The following is a 10,642-nucleotide window of genomic DNA, read 5'->3' as shown; positions in this document are numbered from 1 at the left end:
AAGTGTTTCCATTGCAACCAAGATGGGCACTGTAAGAAGAACTGCCCCAGGTATTTGGTAGAAAAGAAGAAGACCAAACAAGGTAAATATGATTTGCTTGTCTTGGAAACTTGTTTAGTGGAGAATGATGATTCTGCCTCTATTATTGACTCTGTGGCCACTAACCATATTTGTTCTTCATTTCAGGGAATTAATTCTTGGCGACAACTTGATGCTAGTGAGATGACGATGCGAGTTAGAACCAGGCACGTTGTCTCAACTATGGCAGTGGGAGGTCTCCGGTTATCTTTACAAAACAAATTTCTCATTCTGAATGATATATTTGTAGTTCCTGATTTAAAAAGGAACTTAATTTCTGTAAAGTGTCTTTTGAACATTCTTATCAATTAAACTTTCCTTTTAATAAAGTGTTTATTACAAAGAATGGTATTGATATATGTTCTACTAAACTGGAAAACAATTTGTATGTGCTATAGCCGTTAGAAACAAATGCCTTCCATAACATAGAGATGTTTAAAACTGTTGTAACTCAACATAAATGACTTAAAATTTCTCCTAAGCAAAATGTCCAATTTTGGCACCTAAGACTTGGACAAATTAATCTCAATAAGATTGAGAGGTTGGTGAAGAATGAACTTCTAAACGAGTTAGAATAATTTTCTTTACCTGTATATGAGTCATACCTTGAAGGCAAGATGACTAAAAGACCTTTTACTGGAAAAGCTCATAGGGCCAAAGAACCTCTACAGCTAGTGCATTCAGACCTTTGTGGTCCTACGAATGTAAAAGCTAGGGGATGAATATTTCATCACTTTTACTGATGATTATTCAAGACATTGGTACGTTTATTTAATGTAACATAAGTCTGAATCTTTTGAAAAGTTCAAAGAATAAAGACTGAAGTTGAAAATGCATTAAATAGAATGATTAAAATATTTCAATCTGATTGAGGTGGAGAGTTTGTGGATTTAACTTTTCCAGAACTATTTGATAGAACATGGAATAGTATCCCAACTCTCAACACCCGGTACACCTCAACAAAATGGTGTATCAGAAATGAGAAATCAAACCCTGTTGGACATGGTTTGGCCTATGATGAGTTACGCTTCCTTACCTGACTCGTGTTGAGGTTATGCAGTGGAGACTGCAACGTATATTTTGAACTGTGCTCCCTCCAAGAGTGTTTCCATAACACTTTTGGAGTTATGGAATGGTCGTAAAGCTAGTTACGTTATTTCAGAATCTGGGGTTACCCAACACATATGTTTGAGGTTAATCCTAAGAAATTGGAACCACATTCAAGGTTATGCCTATTTGTAGGCTACCCAAGGGAATGAGAGGTGATTATTTCTTTGATCCTAAAGAAAATAAAGTTTTTGTATCGACAAATGCTACTTTTCTTGAGGAAGACCACATAAGGGAGCACAGACCCAGAAGTAAAATTGTGTTGAATGAGATTTCCAATGAAATTGCTGTATCTTCAACAAGAGTTGGTGAAAAACCTAATACCTCAATAAGAGTTGTTGAAGTAGATTCATCTAGTAGGTTAAATCCACCTCAAGTAGTAAAGAAACCTCGACGTAGTGGGAGGGTTGTAAACTCACCTATTTGCTATATAGGTTTAACTGAAATCCTGGCTATGGTAGCTGGTGGCGAGGTTTAGGATCCATTGTCTTACAATAAGACAATGGAGGATGTTAACAGGGATGAATGGATCAAAGTCATGGATCTCGAAATGGAGTCTATGTACTTCAATTCAGTATGGGATATTTTAGATCAGTCTGATGGGGTTAAACCTATAGGTTATAAATAGATCTACAAGAGAAAACGAGGTGCTGATGGGAAGGTACAAACCTTCAAGGCTAGACTAGTGGCAAAGGGTTATACCCAGGTAAAGGGAGTCGAGTATGAGGAGACTTTCTCACCTGTTGCCATGCTGAAGTCTACCCAGATCTTCTTATCCATTGCCTCATATTATGTCTATGAGATATGACAAATGAGTGTCAAAACTACCTTTCTGAATGACAATCTTGAGGAGACAATTTATATGGCGCAACCCAAGGGATTCATAATCCAAGATTAAGAGCAAAAGATTTACAAGCTTAATCGGTCCCTTTATGGACTAAAACAAGCATCTCGATCTTCGAATATAAGGTTTGATACTGCGATCAAATCTTATGGCTTTGATCAAAACGTTGATGAGCCTTCTGTCTACAGAAAGATCATCAATAGTTTAGTAGTTTTTCTAGTGTCGTATGTACAAGATATCCTACTCATTGGGAATGATGTAGGTTTACTAACTACAGTTAAGAACTGGCTAGCGACCAATTCCAAATGAAAGAATTGGGAGAGGCTCGATTTGTTCTAGATATTCAGATCATTCGAGATCAAAAGAACATAGTGCTAGCACTGTCTCAGGCATCGTATATTGACAAAATGCTTGTCAAGTATTTGATGTAGAACTCCAAGAGGGGCTTATGAGACAAATCCCCTATGCATTTGCTATGGGCAGTTTGATGTATGCAATGTTATGTACTAGACCTGACATCTGCTAAGTAGTGGGGATAGTCAGCAGTTATCAATTTAATCCAAGATTAGATCACTGGATAGCCATTAAGAACATCCTCAAGTATCTACGGAGAATGTGGGACTACAAGCTTGTGTATGGTTCTAAGGATTTGATCGTTACAGGATACACGGACTTTGATTTTCAAATGATAGGGATTCTAGGAAATCCACATCAAGATTACTATTCACTCTTAATAGAGGGGCAGTAGTATGGTGAAGCACCATGCAAGGGTGCATCACAGATTCCACCATGGAGGCTGATGTAGCGGTTGTTGAAGCTGCTACAAAGCCGTTTGGCTCAGAAAATTCTTGACTGATCTGGAAATTGTTCCAAACATGTCAAAGTCCATCACACTTTATTATGATAATAGTGGTGCTGTGGCTAATTCCCAAGAACATAGATCATACTTTGTGTACTTTATATTTTTATATATTGTACACCTCACTAACTTTAAGACAAGTTGGAGATTGTTGTGGTTGATGCCCTAAATCTCGTAAGGTTCTATAGTTTGTAAACATTGTATGAACAAACTCTTTATGTGATTAATAATATATGATATATTGTTCACTTTGTTTATAAAATATGTTATATTTTAGTTGCATTAACCACAAACCAATAAACTAACATCCAAGGTTATCTTTGTAACTTAAACATGTATATGGAGACATGCAGGTGGATCATGTTTAGGTGATAACTTAAATGGTCTGTAGTACATGGATAAGGTTGGGTACCTTATCCTGGTGACACTACAAGTATGGCTTGCTTTGTAGGTGTTACAATTGTTGTAAAGTGCTACAAATGATCTGATCCTGATCATTCATGTATTAGACATCCAGGTGGGAATATTCTATACAAAGAAGTTTATATAAGATAGGACCCCGAAATGTTTAGTCTCATTATATAACACCGTTCATATAGAGACTTATATTTCACCAGTGCGAATAGTGTAACTATCGATCTTTAGTGGAATGTTCGACAGTTAACGGATGGTGGATAATGTAATTAAAGAGTTTAATTAATTATTCATGTACCGTTGGAACTTCAAACTACAGGTCCATAAGGTTCCGTTGGTAGCTCAAAAAAATTTAATTGAGAATCAGTTTTTGGGTTAATTTGAATTGTTCAAATTAATAGAGTGATTTAATTATACATGATATAATTAAATTGTTCAATTATATATGATATAATTGTCATAATGTATTTGATACATTATAGTTTAATGAGAGGAAATAAATATTTGAATGAGATTCAAATATATTTTCTATCAATGTGATTCATAGTTTTTATTAAATACCATAAAATAGAGAAAAGAAATTATATTTTATACTATATGTGATACAATAGTAAATCTATAGGTTATATGTTATATTTGATATAAAATATAATTTAATATAAATATAATATGATAAGTTAGTTCTCATATTTATTTATATCATTTTATTATTATTTGAATAATAACTTCCCTCTTTTCTCTCCAACCATCTTTGTGGGTGGTTATTGTTTTTTGTGGCAAGAGGAATAAAAGAAATGTGTCTTCTTCCACTATTGCTAACGTTTTTTAGATTGCAAAATTATTGAGAGTTATATGTGTTCTTTCAATCTTCTTCCTTCACACAAACTATCTCTCCTAACCAAAATAATCAGAGCCCACCACTCTTGGATTCTCACCTCGAGAATACCAAAGGTTCTTTGTGGTAGTGTCCCTGTTACTATTTGAAAAAATCTTGAAGAAGGTCTTCAAGAGTTGTTGTTTCTGTTCGAGGCTCGTGATTATTCGAGGGAGTTTTACGAAGAAAGGTTCTTCAAGGGTGATGTATCTTCAACCCTTTTTATGTAAAAAGCATGTTGTAGTTTATTGTAAATGCATATCTATTGTATGTATACTATAAATTATGTTTTCAATAATTAATGGAACTTGGACGATCCGCTTCTGCTCAAGGATCTCTTCAATACGAGTTCCTTCAATACTGCACATCCAAAAATTCTCATATGGAAAATATTTGGCCCATGACAATAAGCTAATTGTAATGGCGAGTACTTATGAAAAACTACTGGCTTAATGCGTACAAGTGATGTTGCATGCAAAATAGCATGTCTCTATACAGATGAAAGAAGCTTAGCTCTCCTAAGTAATGGTCTTACAATTAATTGCAAGCATTTTATAAATGATTCTGCTAAACTATTTTGTTTATGAACATGAACTACAGGATGTTCAACAACACTTATCCCAATTGACATACAATAATTATCAAAAGTTTGGTATGTAAATTCATCAACATTATCAAGATGAATGGTCTTAATTATATAACCAAGAAATTGTGCTCTTAACTTAATTATTTGAGCAAGTAATCTTGCAAGTGTAAGATTTTGATTTAATAATAAACATACGTGTGACCATCTACTGGATGCATCTATTAATACTATAAAATATCTAAATGGTCTACTTGGTGGGTTAATAGGTTCACATATATCAACATGAATTCATTCTAAAAATGTAGATGATCCAGTCCCCAATTTAGCTGGTGATGGTCTAATTATCAATTTTTCTTAAGAGCAAGCATCAAATGATAATTCATTAGATTAAAGAATCTTCTGATTCATCAATGGGTGTCCATTTGAATTCTCAATAATTCTCCTCATCATTATAGATCTTGGATGACCTCAACGGTCATGCTAAATTGTAAATATGTCTGGATTCATGAACTTCAGGTTCATTGTTGCATATGTTTTAATTACTCGTATATGAGTATAGTACAATCCAGAAGATAAAGCAGACAACTCTTCCAATATACATTTTTCATTTCAGACAGTGGATATGATATATAGATATTCCACATTATTCTTACTAGTAGTCTCAATATGATAACCATTGCAACGTATATCTTTAAAACTTTGAATTTCTCATTGATTGACTAGCGAACAATGCATTGCCAATTGTAAATTTTGTTCTTCTAGGAAAAATAATATTTGCTTTTCCAAAACATTTGATCAAGTTTGTAGAACCTGATATTGTATTTACTTTTGCTTTCAACATTGTCAATTTGGAAAAGTATTTTTTATCTATAAGTATTGTGTGTGTAGTTGTACTGTCTGCCAGACATAGATCTTCTTTGCTCATTTTTGAAACACCCAACATATGAAAATGATCCATATTTCTTCATGAAAAGAAAATAATTACAATAAGAAAAATAACACTTTACTAAAAAAAAAATGAAGATAGATAACATTAAATCTAGATATTCTCAAAATCAAAAGAAACACTTGATGTTTCATCAACTAAGCCAATCTCATTTTCAGGAGATTCAAAGAAATCCGACACATCCAAATTTGTCATATGAGATGGTTCAAATATGTCATTATCGTAGTATGCAAAATTTGCTTCTACATTTTTCTCTTTTTCCTTCAGTGAGGCTTGATAGAGGTCAACTAAGTGTTTTAACGAGTACATGACCAATGCCCAATCATTCTGCATCGGAAGCATTTATTTTCAACACTTTTCGAACTCTTACCTTGTGGAGTTTTTCTTTTTGTGGTCATTATTTTGTGTGATTCTTCTGAAATTTGAATGATTAAAACGACCACCATGAAAATAATAATGATTTTTTCCTTTGCCACGGTCACGATCTAGACCATGACAACGACCTCGACCACAACTATTATTAAAATTCACAGCATTTACTTCAGGGAATGGTATTGTTCCGATTGGTCGAGATTCATGATTTTTCATCAATAACTCGTTATTTTGTTCAGCCACGAGAAAACATGAAATTAATTCAGAATACTGTTTAAAACGTTTGTCTCAACATATCTGCTGCAAGAGCATATTTGAGACATGAAATGTAGAAAATGTCTTCTCTAACATATTGACGTCAGTAATTTTCTCTTCGCATAAGAACAATTTTGAACTGATTTTAAATAATGCAGAGTTGTAATCACTTACGGATTTGAAATCTTGTAGCCTCAGGTGCATCCACTCATAACAAGCTTTAGGAAAAATAACTATTTTTTTATGATCATACCACTCTTTCAAAATTTTTCACAAGATACAGGGATCTTTTATTGTAAGATATTCCATTTTTAATTCTTCGTGGAGGAAAATCATCGCTTTTGTTTTGTCCTGACTAGATGTCGTATTTCCTTCTTTAGTAGTCTCCCCAAGATTCATAGCTTTCAGGTGGATTTCGTCATCAAGTATCCATGAAAAATAATTATTGCCATTAATGTCAAGGGCAGCGAATTCTAATTTTGTAAGGTTTGTCATGGCAACACTATCAGAAAATATTATATTTATATTAGAAATTTAAGATGTACTAAATATGCAAAATAATAATTAATTTATTAATTATAATAAAGAGAGAAAACCCAACATACTTTTAGGACCTATCTTTAGTGGAGAAAATGACAAGAGCTCGTGCTGATAACGTGTTGTGAATTTGAGGAGCAAAATGGAGACACAGATATAGAGAAAATATAATATAATAATATTGAATATATAATATAATATAAAATAAAATAACTAAAAACATAAAATAACTAAAATTATAAAACTAGATAATATGAAAATTAGTGGAAGTGGAATTCTCATAAATGTATGTATGTTTTTAAAATCCACCAAATGTCACTATTAAGTGGCAAGTAGAATGTTGACTTACATGGACATCAAGTATGAATAATTACAAGGCATATGTACAACATGAAGGGTTACACATGACTTTTAAGATACTAAGCAATGAACATCTATTTATTATTATAATATCTATAATAGAGAGAAACAATTTATCCAAAAATGATTTTAAAGTGGTTAACCTAAAAAATCTTTAAAAATATGCAGTAAGAAAAAAAATATCCCTAGTAATACAATAATTTTTTTTAATGTATTGCAATAAAAAAAATTTTATTTAAATTAATTAATTTCTTCCTATTGATAAAATTGAACAAAATTTGAGTCTCACGTCATTTGGTTTGAGATAATTGCAACGTGTAGCACTTTTGAAGCTACCAATTAAGTGTATAGTAATATTTTAAAAAAGTACAAATATAACAAATTTTATTAGTGATGGAGTCTATCTTTAATAGACTCATAAGAAAGATATGATCTATTACTAATACGCTTTGAGTACTGAATTTAAATTTTATTATATTTACAAATTCTTTTCCATTATGCCATATTTGCTAATAGTTTGGTTACACATACAAAAACTAGATTATATAATAAAGAAACTGTTTATAAATTTAATTTTTAAAAATAAAAAACTAAATAGTTATTAATGGAGTCTGAATTAGTGAGTCTTTAATTTTGAAAATAGTTTCTATTTAGTCTAAACTGTTATATTCCTAATGTATCTAAATTCAGTATGTTTCATAGTCAAAATAAATGTAATGTTTATATGGTATAGAAATATAATGTTGAATTGACAACTCAACAACTACTAGTATTTTGAAGAGCTGATCTCGTGGAAAACAGGTATTTTAACTTTAAGCAAAATTCCTTTTTCTATAAGCATATTATCTTTAAGAAATTAATAATTTAATATTTGTTTAATATAGTTTCTTGCATGATTTTAGATTATCAAAAGTATTTAAAAAAAAATCAATAAATAAAAAGTAATGAAAAATTAGATTCATTTAGAAACTATTTAAAAAGAAATCCTTTGAGAAATAATTTATCCAAAAATGATTTTAAAGTGATTAACCTGAAAAATCTTTAAAAATATGCGAACAAAAATACCCCTAGTAATTCAATATATATTTTTTAATATATTGCTATTATCCTAGTTAAGATATTTTGGTGGAACTAACAATCCCATCTTCCATTTTTTTTTGCTCAAAATATTCTTTTAATGTATTGCAATAAAAAAAAATTGTTATTTAAATTAATTAAATTCTTCCTACAGATAAAATTGAACAAAATTTAAGCCTCATGTCATTTGGTTTAGGATAATTACAATGGGTAGCACTTTTGATGCTAACAATTAAATGTATAGTAACATTTTAAAAAAATTACAAATATAGCAAAATTTATTAGTGATAGAGACTATCTCTGATAGACTCATAAGAGTAATATGATCGATGACTAATAGGCCCTAGGTGCTGAATTTAAATTTTATTATATTTATAAACTTTTTTCATTGTGCTATATTTACTAATAATTTGGTTATAATATAATGCTGTGCTATGGTCTCTCTTAAACATTTCTATAAGTTTTACAAACAGAGAGGTAAATAATGAGATAATAATCTCCGAATATATACAGTACAATCAATAATTAATATAACTGAAATATAACTTTAACAAGTATAAAACTGTTGGAACTAATTCTATTTACAAAGACAATATGATATATCTAATAACAAGCAACTATTATTAAACATATAACAAAAAGTTGAGAGATTCATTAGCTTGAATTTTAAGAATATTATTATGAAATCGAAAAATAAAGAAAACAAAAAAAATATAAATCAATAGAGAATTGACACACAAATTTTACGTGTTTCACTATCAGTGCATTAACTATGTTAATAGGCATGGGAGCGAACAAATTTATTAAAGAGAAAATTCAGAATATTCGCCTCTACTGTTAGAGAATTATATAATAAACTTCTCAAAACCCAAGAGTTAAAATCGTAAATAAGATAAATATGTCTCTGAAACTCCAATAGAGCATGTCGTTCCTAGATCCTGACTCGCTAACTGATCAACGGGATTCCATATTTAATTGTACAAAGAGATATCAGATTCAAGGCAATCTAACAAGTATATTAGCGATAGAATTCGTTAGTTTAAGTCGGTCAATAACGAGAAAATATGGAGAAATTATGATAAGAAAGTTAGGCTTGAAAATTTTGGATGAGATAAGCCTCTAGAATTGTAAGAATTCAAAAATGTTGCATAAAGTTAAGTCAACGTGATGATCGTAAGTGTGGGAGGTGGGTGAAACAGTAACTAAACGTTTTAAATTATTTCGTTATTTGAATTTTGGCCAAATAATTTGGATTTGGGGCCAATGTGATTTTTTTTTTTCTGCAATGGTCAATTTATCTATTTTCTTTTTTAAAAAAAAAAAAATTAATAATTATTGGTAAAAGGGGGAAAAAAAAAAAGCTGGACTCTTTTCTTAGACAACAAACTAACAGCTTCCTTTTCAAACTTTTCTGCTTGATTTCACGTGTCATGTTTCTTCCTCGACATAGTAATGAGAGAGAATAACGAACAAAGGCTATAGGCATGACACTTTACCTAGAAAAATACTCGGGTTTATCTTCCTCGGTTACACTTATTTTTGTACAACTTGTTTAATTATTTAATTGACCGATTCTAAGTTTTTTGAATAAAATAATTTTTTTTTCTTATTTTTCCTATGTGATTGGAGTAGGTAATACAAAGATAGTTGTAGTCCATGCCTCCATGATACATTCGAGTATTGTTCTTTTTCGATAAGAATGGAATAAGTTATATTATACAAATTATCATGAACTTTAAAGTAAGGCCATGTTTACCAATCTATAATCAAAATTGGTGTAATCATAATGGGATTCAATTGATGGATCAATTGTAATGGATCTAAATCGCAAACGTAACTAGATTACTTTTAATCACGTTTACATAGCCATTTTGCAAAGTAATTTGATTATGATTGAGGTTGTTTACTCTGCATTGTTTAGTATTATTATTCTCTTACTATTGCCAATGTCATTGTTATTGTATAGAGTCAATTGGTAATGGTATGTGTAATGGTAACAGTAACTTGACACAGATTCATAATTCTCTTATTATGACGGTAACAGTATCTATAACGGTAATGGTAACGATATCTCCTAATAGCTCCCATGTAATTTTTAAATGCAATGGAATTAATCAAACTTAGCTCTGCAATCACGACAATCTTAACCTTCTATATAGTTGTAAGTAATATCACATACGCCTACAAATTTTTACATATGGTTGTAGATAATATTATGTACCGTGTTCTAATTTTTACTCATTAAGAGCCAATTAGTTTCCATATTTTATTATAAGGAAATGAAGTTTTCTTGAACAAATTTCGGAGTTTAAAGAAATATAAGTTGTGTTTGA

This window comes from Benincasa hispida, chromosome 6 (assembly GCF_009727055.1).
Source record: "Benincasa hispida cultivar B227 chromosome 6, ASM972705v1, whole genome shotgun sequence".
Classification (NCBI taxonomy): Eukaryota; Viridiplantae; Streptophyta; class Magnoliopsida; order Cucurbitales; family Cucurbitaceae; genus Benincasa; species Benincasa hispida.
Note: the sequence above shows the minus strand (reverse complement) of the source record.